Here is a 14,278-nt window from a genome sequence, read left to right as displayed (position 1 = left end):
TTTCCATGTCTGGATGCCTTTGCCTGCATTTCTCTTTGAATATCTTGGTGGCTGCCTTTTTGTGTTGATTAATTTGGCTTTTTCCTTTGCATAAATATTGCACCATATCAGATTTCTATTTCTTTCCCATGTCTATATTTCTTTTTTACACCCTTCAAATGTCTCTAAATATTGTTCTTTAAATTTTTGCACTTCCTCAGTTGCTTCTTTTTCCAAACAGCACAAGGTTTCTTGATCTATATAGTGTTTTCCATGGATCTGTTGTATTAATGAACACATTTTTTTTATTTGAAGCTTCTGACAGTTTTTCATGTGGAAGTATTTTTCTTTCTTCTAATTAATGTCTTAATCTTTTTGTATATCTTTTGTCTGGAAATTCTTGGCTTTTTGCATAATAGTAACAATATATAATTTCTTTCTTATCCTCAATATTCCACTTTGTCTTCTGTATGCCTGTTTTTTGGCCCATCAGTTTTTGTGATTTTTGTGGTACCAGTGTGCCTACCAGGATTGGGCACTCTTTTATCTTGGGACTTGTGCACCCAGCTATTTTCTTTATTTTTTTAACCTGGTTCTATCCATGATATATGCTATATAAAATACAGTATATATATCAGTGTCATCTTAGTGAGATTTTGTGAAAAACAGGGTCCACCTCATAGAGGTACTCACCAAGACTTGAGGATGAATTCATTTCCAGCAATACTTCTCTCCTTTTGTTGATTTTATCATCTCTTCATTTGGACCCTGGACCCCCCCCCCCAGTGTAAAATGAACATATGTCCAAAATATAAACTGGATTTTGACTTTCACCTCCATAGAGGGGGTGACCACAATGCAATCATGTTGTATGGCCAATTGGACCTAATCAAGTGTGTCAAGAAGATACGTGTGAACTGGAGAGCTATGTAAGGAACAATTTATTTATTTATTTATTTTATGGAACAGGTGCCCATTTATCTTTTATTTCAGAGAGATAGAGGAATGTTGAGGAAGGGACGTAGGTATGTCTGAGTCAGGTAAGTTGGGTAGGTGAGAAAGCAATTCCAGACAGACAAGACAAACAAGACAAGAGACAGGGACGGTGATGAACACAAAAGTTTGAGGGACATCATGATTGGGGTGAGGTTGGGGACATCCTGACCCCATGGTCATCAAGCTCAATGACAGTGACAATTGAGTCATCCCCCACTGGACTGTCATCACTGTCACCTCACTCTGCAGCTGGCTGGAGTGCTTGACATCTCCTTCTCCCCCTCCTAGTACTATGCCAAATGAGGGAGAGCAGCATCTCCAGCTGGCATAGGTGTGCACCAATGGTGCAGTGCGCAACCCTATGCAATATCCCTGGGAAGTTGGTGAAGGTGGTAAAATCACCACCTCCACCACTGCTCCCAGAGGATACCACTGGACCAGCCTTTGAAGCAGGAATACCTGAGGGTGCAGGTAGTGCGGGGGCAACAGAGGCAGTGTTGTCAGATTTACTGGGCATCACTGCTGGACCCAGTGGGGGGGGGCAGGTAGGTCCTGTGGGACAGGCCTATGCCACTGTGGAGCATTTAGTTATGTGGTGCACATGGATGACATGGACACATTTCAATAACACATAATAAAATTAAAAAAAGAAAAGAAGACAAAAATTAATTTTTACAATAAAATAAAATAACATAAAATAAAAAATATTCATAAAATAAAATAAAAAAGACAATTTTTTTTATAAATAATATGAAATAAAAATAAAAAGAGAGATAAGGGTTGGGGTGAGAGAAAAGAAAGATAAGATTAGTACCTTCATATGTCACATATAATGCATTAATGCAATTATCTGACTGTATTATCTTAACTTTTACATTTAAGGCTACCACCTCCTGTCAGATACATACTATGTTACAGATTTCAGAAAGTAATCCTTGACATGTGCATATAGTGCACATATACATTATTCCAATTATACAGATTACAGTTTACAGCAGAGCATTTGTGCCACTGGTATTGAAGTTTTAATTTAATTTAAAGATTATTGAAGAATTAACAAAATTGTAGTTGGAAAGTATGGTATTTGTACACACAACCTCTGACTGGGTCTATATTATAACAACAAACAATCAAATGATTGAATGCTGTTATATCAACCCCTAAACGTCAAATCGCCAAAACAGGGAATGGCTGGAACAGCGATTTTTTTCCTATGGAAAAAAATCGCTGGTCCCAAAACATTAAAAAAAACCAACAACAACAACAAAAAAAGAATGCTAAACTCTAAATAAAGTGGGGGGCTGTGCCCCCCAAACCCCCCTACTTAAATATACCAACTCTGAGATTGCACTACAGTGGAGGAAATGGCACAACCCGGACAATGGCCCAGCGTTTTTTTCCCTGGGAACCACCTGGTGATCACACAACCTGTCATGATTACTGCTTGCAAACATACAGCTCTGTCTTACATTTCTGTGCTTGTTGGACATTCTTCATTTATCTGACCAGTAACCTGAGACATGCAGGGTATCATTGGCCTTAAAATGTGTGAGGATATTAAGTGGAAATAATATCATATGCAGTTGCCAACAAATGAAGAGCAAGTTAGATGTTAAGGAACACAACCGGTGAATTGTGTGCTGCTTACTTACATTTCCAACCTTACATCTAACACTTTGTAGAGCTAACCTGACCAACCCAGTGGAAGTAAGGCAGCCTGCAGTGCTTTTGTGTTTTCCCTTTCTCAACCACTAATCATTCACAGTTGCAATCCATTAACACCAAACACTGAGTGAGTGCCTGCACTATGTTTTACATCTCCTACATGGATCCAAGCATTTGCGATTCATCAATTCTAATGAGTTCACACCTCATTTGCATCTTCACCATGCTAACAGCTCTGAATCTATATCCTATAAAAAGGTAAATGTGTAGCTAGGCAAACTGATGGTGAGGAAACTTGTTTATGTTGGGAAGGCTGCAAATAAGCTATTTCTTCAGTATATATATGTACAGAAGTGTACTGAACTTCAGAAGGAATGTTTCCATTCTGTCACCTACATACTGCAAATGCTGGAATGTAGTTAAGAAAAATCTGAATCAAAGGCTTTTACACTTTTATCTGTAAGCATTAGTTACATGTGTACTGATGGCATGGGCATGTTTGTCAAGCCATTTCAGAGGTACACATGATTGCCAATAAGTGAAAATGGAATGCTGTTATATTAAATATGTACAAATGTTTCAGTGACAGTTCCTTTGACAGCATTTTTAGCATTTCAAAGATGGTTTGTTAGCAAAATTTGTCTTTTTCCTGTTCTTTTGGGGGGAGCAAAGGTGAGTTCATGTTATGGCACAAACAAGAATAGACTGTTCTTTTGTTGGGGGTAGCAAAGGTGAGTTACTGAAAGGTGAGTTACTGTTGTGGCACAAACAAGGACACACTGTTCTTTTTTCGGGGGCGGGGGGCAAAGGTGAGTTCATGTTATGGAACACCCAAGGCCTTGTTGCTCTTGTTACTCTCCTTGTTTTGCATCCTACCTGTTGTTCATATTTCACATCTCTACACTGTTTTATGTTTCTCCAGTGGGTGATACCGGCTGGCTACCTTTTCTGTTTTATCTGGGAACAGTTAGTTTGTAGTTATGTGATACTTATGTGTATTATTCTTCTGTTGTCTTTTAGGACACCAAGGAATATGCCACCCAGACATGTCAATCCTTGGAAGCCCCCCCCTTCAACAATGCTGAGAACAAGGTGATAGTGGATGTCTTTAGGCAACATGGTGCTTTTCTCCTGGAAAAGGGAAGGGGAGATATGGCACGTAGGATGCTAATATGGGTACCAGATAGTTGACAATGTCAATGTCATGGGTGGCCATGGCAGGGCATGTGAGCAGGTGCACCACAGGGCCACTGACATGATCACATCTGCAGCGAGTAGAGCAGCTGCCGTAGGCCATGACCAGATGGTTACCAGGGGAGGGCCTGCTAGGGAACCATCTTTAACACCCAATGAAGAGTTCCTGGCCAATATCAGGGATCCAGACAGATCTCAGGAGAGTGCAGTACAACACCAGATATGCTTTGGTATCTCAACAGTTGAATACTGTTGTATAGTAAAACAATTGAAATCAATAAGTTACTTCTGTATCACATGTTATTTTGGGGGTGATTGAAGATTGCTACAGTTATCAGCTTAAGTTGGAGTTGTCAGGCATGTTTTTGTTGAAGGGATAGTTAATGGACATATAAAGGGATAAAATTAGGACCCCCTGTGTTACTGTTAATTGCAATGATGTTGCCCTTACCTCTTGCTTAACTTTTTCCAGGACCATCTGGATTGTAGAGGAGTATGTCATCTGCAGATGGTATGTCAAACATTTTTATGGCAGTACTGCTGAGCACTTTAAAGAAATATTTAGTGTGTGCTGTTGATGTCCGGCTTGTGTGTATTGCTGTACTGTCTGTATTAGTGGCAGCACTGTTAATCTATTAGCATATATTGGACTGTGGCACTGTAGATATTAATTTTTCCTGTGTTTGTTGCTTTTTATCAAAGGTGATCATAGCAGTGGGAGTGTAGGCCCTCTTACATTTGATGTCAGTATATCAGCAGACTCTGATGATGCTGGTGGTGAAACTGAGGCATACTCAGGGTGTGCAGAGGTTGAATCTGATACTGAGGTTGACATACAGCCATCCCCTGCAATGCCTTCCCACACTGCTGGTAGGCCTACACCTACCCATTCCAGTGAACCCACGGATATTGGAGAGGTGGAGGGCAAGTCCATTGGTCAGGGAATTGTGGCTACTGTGACTTCAGTGCTTCTTGACTCTAGCTGTAGCCAAAGTGTTGGTGAGGTGCCTCGCAGGAAGGTTGATGGGGTGCTTGGAGGGGCCTGCTGTACCTCCTCCACCAGGTGCAGGTGTCTCTTCCCATGCCACTCAATGCATGTTTAGGGCCCTTACAGAGGCACAGGCATGTTCCCATAGGTGCTCCAGACAAATGCTCAGGGTTGTAGATGTGGCACAGTCTGACAAGTGTGACTGCCTCCATCATGTTGATGATTCAATGGATCGGATGAATGACATGTTGGAATGAGGAATGTCTGTGATGAATTGAGTGGTGTCATGGAACAAGCATTGTCTGTGATGAAACGTCTGCTGGGAGGGAAGCGGCATCCTCATGGGCGTAGGTCAGCTACATTATCTGCTGTCAGCCAATGTGGCCATGCCTGATCATGCTCCCATAGTGGCAGTACTTCCACTGCTCTAACAGTGAGTGTGCTGTCCACACCCAGAAGTGGCAGGTCATGGGGTCATGGTACTTGGTATCCCCATGAAGGGAGCTTGTCCAGCAGACATCAGTACATTCCGGTAGCAGCAGTGCATCTGACTGTGGGCATGGACATGCCAATGCAGCTCCTGGCAGAGCCTCTACCATGCATGGCTCACACCGGTCTGACATACCAAGAGGTAGAGCCAGCACAGAGCTTGGCTGTGTTCATGCAGACTGAACGATCATGTATCAATAAGTTGCCTTTTAAAATTAAGGGCATTTGAAAGGTAAACTCTTTATGCTGAACACTTTTTATCTTCTATGTATATAATATTTTATGCACTTTTATGTACATGTTTTTTGTATGTTTCATGTCTGAAATGCTAATACTTTTTATTCAGTATTGCTTTTTAAGATTTGGATCATTTTTGGAGGGCTTGGCTGTCACGTGGTTTATGCAATTAAGTATTTAAACTATTTAAATTGTGTTTTAAATTGGTTTGAATTATTCTGATGAAGTTTTTTTTATATTATTAAAATGAAAGCTTTAAAGTTAAAAGTTTTTTGCATGTCACTTTGTTCCATTTATCATTCAACTGTACTTACTGTGGTAAATTTTGGTGCTTTGTTTTTGGAGTCTCTATGGAATGGTGTGCTTTTTACTTTTTATCAGTTTGTTTTTTCCCGATTCTTGGTAAAATATATGTGGTCACTCGCATGTTGGAGCATAGCATTCAGGAAATGATGGAGGATTCTGGATGCTGATGCTTGTGACAACCTCAGCATGTCCCCCGTTAGTCTCTGAATGGTGCCTGTAGCTACAATTCTAAGGGCTACACATACCTTTGTCTCCACTGGGATGGTTTCCCCTCAGTTGTCTCTGGCTCTGAGTTGAGGATGGCGAAGGTTGCAGAGTACCTGTAGCATGTCCATGCCACCCTGTAACGCTCCACAATTTACACATCATGTAGGTTGTGAAGAACTAAACAAGTCCTGAACACTCTTCTCCTTCTCATCCTAGGCCTATTGGCAGCAGCAGCAGCAGCATTGGCTTCAGCCTTTAGAACATACAAATGAATTAAAGCAGCAGCAGCCCCAAACATTCTGTCCATGTAGACTCCTTTCCATGTCTGTATTCCAAAAGTTTTGGAAATCACAGGGAAAACCAGCACAGAGTCTACACGGATGCTTGATAGCTTGTTGAATAGCTCCACTGTGTTGGATTAGTTGATTGCATGCAATTTGGCTGCACAGAGACACGAGCCCCTACATGGCGCTTACTAAATCTAAAACTTGCTGTGGCCAAAATGACTGTGTATGGTTTATTGAATCTGTCTGCATATCTTCTTGGCCGAGCTAAATGAGATACACTCTGCTAAACAGTGCCTAGCTGAGATATACCTGAGTGAATATAACATTATTGGATTATTGTTTATTAAAATATTGTAACAGTAGCTGTCAATTTGCTTGGGGTAATATGCAACTTGCTGTGGCTGAAAGGTGGCCACTATGGTCCAATCTACTTACCTGCTCAATAAAAATGAAAAGGTACATCGATACAATGTGCAAGTGGGTAAATGACAATACATAAAGAATAATATCTGAATATTCAAAGGATTAAATGTTTTCTAACATGAGAGGGCAGTATTACTGTTCAAAATTAGCTAATACAGTATACAAACAGCAACCAGCAAATTTATTTTCTATACATATGATTGCATATTTGATCAAGAGTAATTATGCAACAAAAAATTGATACATATAGTAAAATTATGTATCTGTGTGCATCTCCTTACTCATTTTGTTATTCTAATTAGAGCTTCTATAGCCTGATTATCTGTTGTTATTCATTTTATTTTAATGTCCTCTGCTATAAACACTGAATAATCCTGAATCATGGCTTCTGTGTTGTACTATACATCTATGTGCTATTAGACTAGGCTAATTTCTTGATATAAATGTATGTCTCTACAGCTACCAGATTAGCAATAACTGCTTTACTCTTGTATAATTACTAGCAAAACATAAGAAAGTCAAAACTACATTGTGAATAATCACGTCAGTGTAAATTCTGTGTTTTAAAAGGCATACCATTGTGATGAATTGTTATTGCCCTAGAGTAGAAATAGGCACAAGCTCTTCTAGCTCTTTAAAATTTGTAAAGACTGGTCTTGTCCAGTGTGTTACCATATGCTTCGTCTTCTTCCAGTTGTATTATTAATGGACTATTACTTGATAGTTTGTCAGTATTTGTGTCTGTTTTTATAAAGGTCATGTTTGCTATAAATAATCTGAAGCAAGTTTCAGTGTAAATGTTCTATAACTTGTAAAAGGTTTATTTTATCCGGGGCATAGCTGAAAAGGGTCCCAGGACCTCTCCATTTTGAAGTAGGTCAAGGAAATAAATATAAATATGTTTCAGAATAAATATAATTACTATGTTTGTTAATACTGAAATATAACAAATTATCTCAGTGTTTTGTTTTAATTTATCAATGGATATTATGGATCTCAGATTTTTGTATGGACTAAAAGACATATGCACTCTGCAATGTCAAAACTTCTATAGCATATTTTGTGGCTAACATTTTGATTAGCATTTAGTATCACACATGGAACTGCAAGCTCAGAAACCAGGGAATAATGGATCCACTATGAGCCATTGAAATCAAACCTATCAGCAGTACACTAGACCAGTTCATGGGTTCATAGGTTAGTACTAGGCTAACTGCCCTTGTGGGCTATTTAAGCCTAGCCACTTCCAATTGAGAATCAAACCCTGCATCTTGTGACTGTAAGTTAAACACCTTAATCATTATACCAACCTCCCACCCTAATCTGTCAAAAGATATGCCTGCTGAAATTACAGGTGAAATCACTGTAACCATTTTTCATGTTAGGTTTTTGCCTGTCATACCCCCTTAGTCTTTGGTCAGACAATATCAGTGGTCAGAGTAAAACTTGGTTTGGTACAATGGCAGTTTGGCAGTTGATTCATTAAGTATGTAAATGCATTCCAGAGTTTGTATTTTGGCAAATCTGCCCAGTGTACTGTCAGTGAGTTAGTTTTCTCTGACTCCGAGATCTTCCAAGAGTATTACAATATTAGCATGTATGTTACCATTAGATAAATTAACAAAGTGGTTATAAATGCTTTAAGACTTCACCCACATTTAAAGAGTACAGACACATCATATCATATCATGAATGGAAATGAGAACCATTAGAATGACAACAGAAAGAACCACATCTTATTATAACTCATGGAAGAAAGGGAATGAAATAACGGAGAGTAATGATTGTAATACCTCATGAAATCAAGATTTAAATGTAAATATGTGTAATATCTTTTACACATAGACACCTTTATAAATAGTTCATTTAAATGTTATAGTTGTTGACTGTATAAAGTTGTTAACCTTCTGCAAATTATGTTTTATTTTACAAAGTTATGAAATTATATTCATTTTGTAAAATCAATAAAAATATTTAAGCAAAAAAAGTTCAAAACACAATATGAAGCCTCACTCTTCTCCACAGTCATTTGTATTTTTATCAGAACGACACCTTGTCACATATGATTACTAATAGATTTGTGAAAGAAATGGAAAATATTTTTGACAAGAAAGGTAGTGGGGCCTGAGAAGCTGTTTCACTATAGTGATAATATACACAAATTACACTCCCCTGGACAGGATTACTTAAAGGTATATGTATTGATTATCTGCTAGAAGTGCATAAGAAAGAAACAAATGACAGCTCTCCCTCACAATAAGACTAGTAGCTGTTGTGTTATTCCTCAGATTACCACAGATAATGAGAAAACAAATTAAGCATGAATTAATTCATGTTCAAATGCAATCAGAAGGTGCAGTGTAGGTTTTAACAGGTGTAAGTGCATGACATTAAGGGGTCAAACATTAAGAATGAGAATGGTATTTGCACATACAATGAACATATAAAAAGCTATACAAACTGAAAAAGCGGCTAGTAAAAGATGACTCCACAGTGGTGGATTCAGCAATCTGCAAAAGGGGGGGTTGCAGTGGGGTAGGTTGATGACTCGGGTGGAGTGTGGGAAAGTGGAACACTGGGTTTGGGGGATGTGGAAATATCACCTTAAGATGCTTTGACAACATGTGTGAAAAGACAGCAATATAATCAGTTGCACATGATTGCGCTGTGATTGTGGTAGTGGAAACAGTTTATTCCTGTCCAGCATGCAGCAAATTTACAGACCGCACCAGATTTTCAAGGCATGCCTGGAAGAGATTATTGGTTGATCATGTCAAGTCATAGCGTCATAGCCCCCTTCCATGGCATAGCTGGCATATGCATTGTTATAAACTATCACAGTCCCACTCTTGGAACATATCCTGTCAAAAAACATTTGTTTTGGGAGGAGTAGTAGGAATGGTGTAGAATGTTAACTTTCTAGCATTACATTCAACTGGGGCTATAATGGAATAGAGCTGTTTAAAAATACAGTGGGAACTGGGAAGGTATTTAATAAAATGAAAGAGAACTGCTGGTTGCAAGCGGTCTGAAATAAAGAAGTGAACTCTTACGCACAAAAACACAAACTCTCTCAAGTGTGAGGAGAGGAGTCTGATAGTTGTGCAAAAACAAGGACTAAATCCTAGCTACTTACCGCAGTTTAAATGTGTTGTGTTGCCAGTATGCTGTATGGTACATGTATGAATGGCAGAACCATTGGCAACCCACATCCAGACTGTTGAATGGCGACAACAGTTTGGAACTTCTTTTGTCAGTTTCCTTTTTCTCATCTTCCCTGTAACACTGTACTGCCTGACCCTCTTTTTCTGGCATTTTCTTTTTTTCCCTGTTATCTGTGATTTATTTCACTATATCTTGCTTTCTTTACTTTCACAATTACATTTTTCTCATTTATCACTGTCTTCACTATTCAGTGCAAATGTAAAGAAACAAGGAATACAACAAGGTTTATTCATCTAAAAACATCTTGTTTTTTTGTTCATTCTATACAAATTTAATCTGGACCCCAAAATTATTACAAAAATGTTTTCCTTTCGAGGACAAAAAAGACATCCCTCCCATTTATCATCATATCCCTAATTATCACTATTTGGATAAAATATACTTTCTTCTTTAAAGTCATACTCAATAATTTCCATCCAAAAATTACTTCACCGATTTTGCTTTAGACCTCCTTACATTTGTCATTCACTTCTTTCTAGTCATGCTTTTTGCCTACTTTTTCTTTCCATGTAAACACATGCCACCTCTCTACACTATCTATCAGCTGCAGAAGTAAAACCTCCCTAATTAACAAGTAAAAGAGAAGTCCCAGCAACATCTGAACACAACGGCTGGTAATCGGTGCAATGGAGGAAGAGCAACCAGAAGCCACAGATTTATGAAAACTTAGTAAGCATAAAAACCTGGCCTTTCTGTCTCCAATTAAAAAAAAAAATCATTGCCCACACTAGTCTTTGGACCAACCCTTTCATTTGATTAACAAATAAATTCAATATACTTTATTATAGAGTAAGAAGAAATTCTGCAAAAAGCGTTACAAAGTGTGCCCCCATTGGTGCGGTACGATGAATCGTCTCTGAGCATTTCTCTTCATTACTTCTTTGAAAATAATTGAATTATTTGTCAGTGAAACACTGAGAAGAGAGATGCTCAGCAAAAATTCAAGAACAGTGTACCATGCATAACAAGGTACATCTCTCAACACTTTGGTGGGATTTCTTCAAAGCTTGTTAAACAGAAAAAAATACCTCAGGGTATCTGAATACTGCAGCAGTTATGAGATTCTCACACTCAGAAAAATCCAAATGGATGGACCTACACAATCGAACAAAACTGTGTTATTTCAGCTTAGCCACTAGAACTGATTCAGTAAATTCAAAAATATAAAATTTAACGTCAAGTTGTTATTTCTTTTTTTCAGGCACCAAGTCTTTGGACTCTGGGCAATCACCAAATGTGCCTTGTCCCAACTACAAATTAAAACAAAGTTGGAGAAGCTATTCAAGATTGTAGAATTTGATCATCTGACTACAACCTTCTGTCAGGGCTTTGATGTATCCTTGCTGTAACCATTATAAAAAAAGAATATCGGTAAGTTGGGATGGAAAAATGTACTATTTTGGCTGTACATTTTCTGATTTCAATAAAAAAACAATGCAATCCTTTTAGTTTAAGTCTACATGTACCAGAGCTCTAAAAATGGGGAGGTGTGTGCTCTTGCGCCCAGGCCTAAATCTGTCACTGCTATAGAAGGTAAAGGGTAATGTAGAATAAGGTAATATATGGAGAAAGACGGGAAGAAGAGTAAAATGAGTGAAAGTGTGAACGCTTTATGGAGACTGTTATGGAATAAAGAAAGGAAGTAAACTAGAAAATTCGGAAATTCGGACCTGCTGTATGTTTCCTCCCTCCTCCTCCTTGCTTCATTCATTCATTCTGGCCATCCCAATGCTCCTGTCACTTGTCAGGACTACCTGGTCCTCCTTCCTCCTCTGGAGTTCTCAGAGTGAGCTGAGGCAGGTGTGATGGAGTTCCAGAGTTTAGTAAAGTACTACATAAATGAAGTCTCCAAAGTGTTAATTGGATTTGGAAATGAGAAGGTGGTTTAAATGGTGAGATAGACAATTGCATCAAGGAACGTATTGTATTATTAATTGCATGAGAGTTGGATACTTCAATACAACTGTACACATACAGCTTTGTCTCTTCCCTCAAAAAATATCTCTAATATGTGATGGGGTTCTTTCTGCTGCACACAAAGGCAATGCATAACTGAGAGCTGTAGCAGTAAATAATAAATAAAAAAGCCAAGAAAAACTTTTACTATTAAATGCCAATAATGTTAACATACAGAGTTTGAGTTGTGCTGTCTCTTTATCTAAATTCTACATCGAATATGCAAGTAGGTGAATGGCAAAGGATTCCTAGATACTTTTCAGTAATGGACTCTCAAGTCACTGAAACAAACTAGTCAATTCAAGAAACACAAAGAAAACCATTTTTTTTTGGGGGTAAGCTCCCTGCTGAACCTTGAGGTAAGGGGAAAGCTCTATAAGCCTACAGCATAACAAATGAAGATGCAACACCTCTGCTCCAGCCAATGAAAAAGGAAGTGACCAGCTCATATTGATGGGCTTAGACTTGATAAGAATTCTTTTGACTATTAACAATGCTACACAAAAATTTGTAGTTACATTTTCACGTCAATATACACAAGCAAGTTATTATCTATTTGTGTACAATAAAGAGTAAACAGGTGTGAGCTGCTCTGGACCACTGTAGTTGCAGAGTTGCCAAATTAAGTGTCACAAACATTTTGTGATATCTACATTATCCTGCTCATAGATTAATAGGTGTATACTAGGCTAACAACTTCTGTGGCCTTTATATGTCTGGCCAGGCATCGCACTTGTATCCCACATGTTTTGGTCCCTTAGAGATTATTTTATGTGGTATTTGTAAACTATGGCAAGATTTACACGCTTCTTCTGTCCATTAGAGGCATAGGTGCTAGGCCTGGTGTGTATTTCCAACTTCCCATCTGCTGATCCAGGTTTCTCTTGAATAGAGTTAGGGAAGAGCTCCGGTTCACATGGATGGGAAGCCTGTTCCAGAGAAGGGGAATTGAATTCTCTGAGATTCATGCTTGTTCTACCAGCATGTCCTATTTATGTCGCAATCAAAGTTTAAATCCCTAGCTTGAGTAAATCTGATACTATCCAATTTGCTGATATGCAAAAGGTCCATCACAGTTGGATCCAAGGATGACTTGTATGCCGGGCATAGATTGTCTCTCAACAGACTGTAGGAAACAAAGTATAGAAATAGGGTTTTGAGGTGATCTGCATAGAGCACGCTGTTTATATCCTGTATTTTTTTCCGAGAAATCTCTGAGAACGTTCCAGTTATTGCATGTTCCTAGTCAGGTACATACCAAAGGGTGTGTTGTATTCAATAATCAGCCTGACGAGGGCCGACTACAGTGGAATAATGATTTCCTTGGACCTAGATGCCATTCTCTTGCTTATATGTTGAGCAACATAGAATGATTTCCTTACTACTTTAGACACATGTTGGTCAAAAGCAAGGTTACTATCTACATGCATACCCAAATACCTGACTGCTGGTTCCACTCTTGGGGCATGCTATCAGTGAGGTAATTTCCTAGGGTGGCTGACTTCCCAAAGGGTCCTGATATGCAATTCTTGGCATTGAGCTATAAGCTGTGGCTTTGGCACTGGTCATTTGCTGTGTTAGTCCTTCCTGTATGATATTAAAGTCTTTTGGAGGGGGGGTGGTCTATGACTGCTCCTAGTTTGCAATCATCAGCAAATTTGGTCAACCAGAGACCCTTGACAGTGGCCTTGAGGTCTGAGTAGATGTCAAAACGGAATTGGTCTAACACAGTGATTCATAACACCTCTTTGTAGAGGTGGTCTCCCTTATCCTAACTTTTTGGGTTCTGTCTGAGAGCCAGATGGCTATCCGGTGTGTAACATTAGGGTTTTATGCCTATTTCAGAGACTTTGTTTACAATACCTGAGTGGGGTATTATATCAGATGACTAAGCCAAGTCAACATAGGCAATATGCACCATTTGTCTCTCATCCATTGCCTTTCTGATCTTCTCAAAGAAGTTCACCAAGTTGAGTAGGCATGACATACCCTTGACAAAACCAGACTGGGTTGGATCCAGTGTTTGGAGGATTTATTTGCCCTTATTAATCATTTCAATGATAACTGTTTACATTGCTTTGTATATGAGACTAGTCAGACTTATGGGTCTGTAGATGCAGAGGTCCATAGATGGTCCCACCCTTTTGCAGAGGGATAACTGTTGCAGTTTTCCATTCTTGTGGCATAAAGCCTGTCTGGAGGCCACATTTAAACAGTGACTCCAGTGGCCCTGATAAGTTATGTTTCAGGTTATTTAGAAGGCATCCTGGGATATTATGAGAGCCCATTGATGCAATTGTTTGGCCCTATAGAGCACATCTAGGAC

Source organism: Protopterus annectens, chromosome 6.part0, assembly GCF_019279795.1.
Source record: "Protopterus annectens isolate FY-2018-M chromosome 6.part0, PAN1.0, whole genome shotgun sequence".
Lineage (NCBI taxonomy): Eukaryota > Metazoa > Chordata > Ceratodontiformes > Protopteridae > Protopterus > Protopterus annectens.
This window is presented reverse-complemented; position numbering follows the sequence as displayed.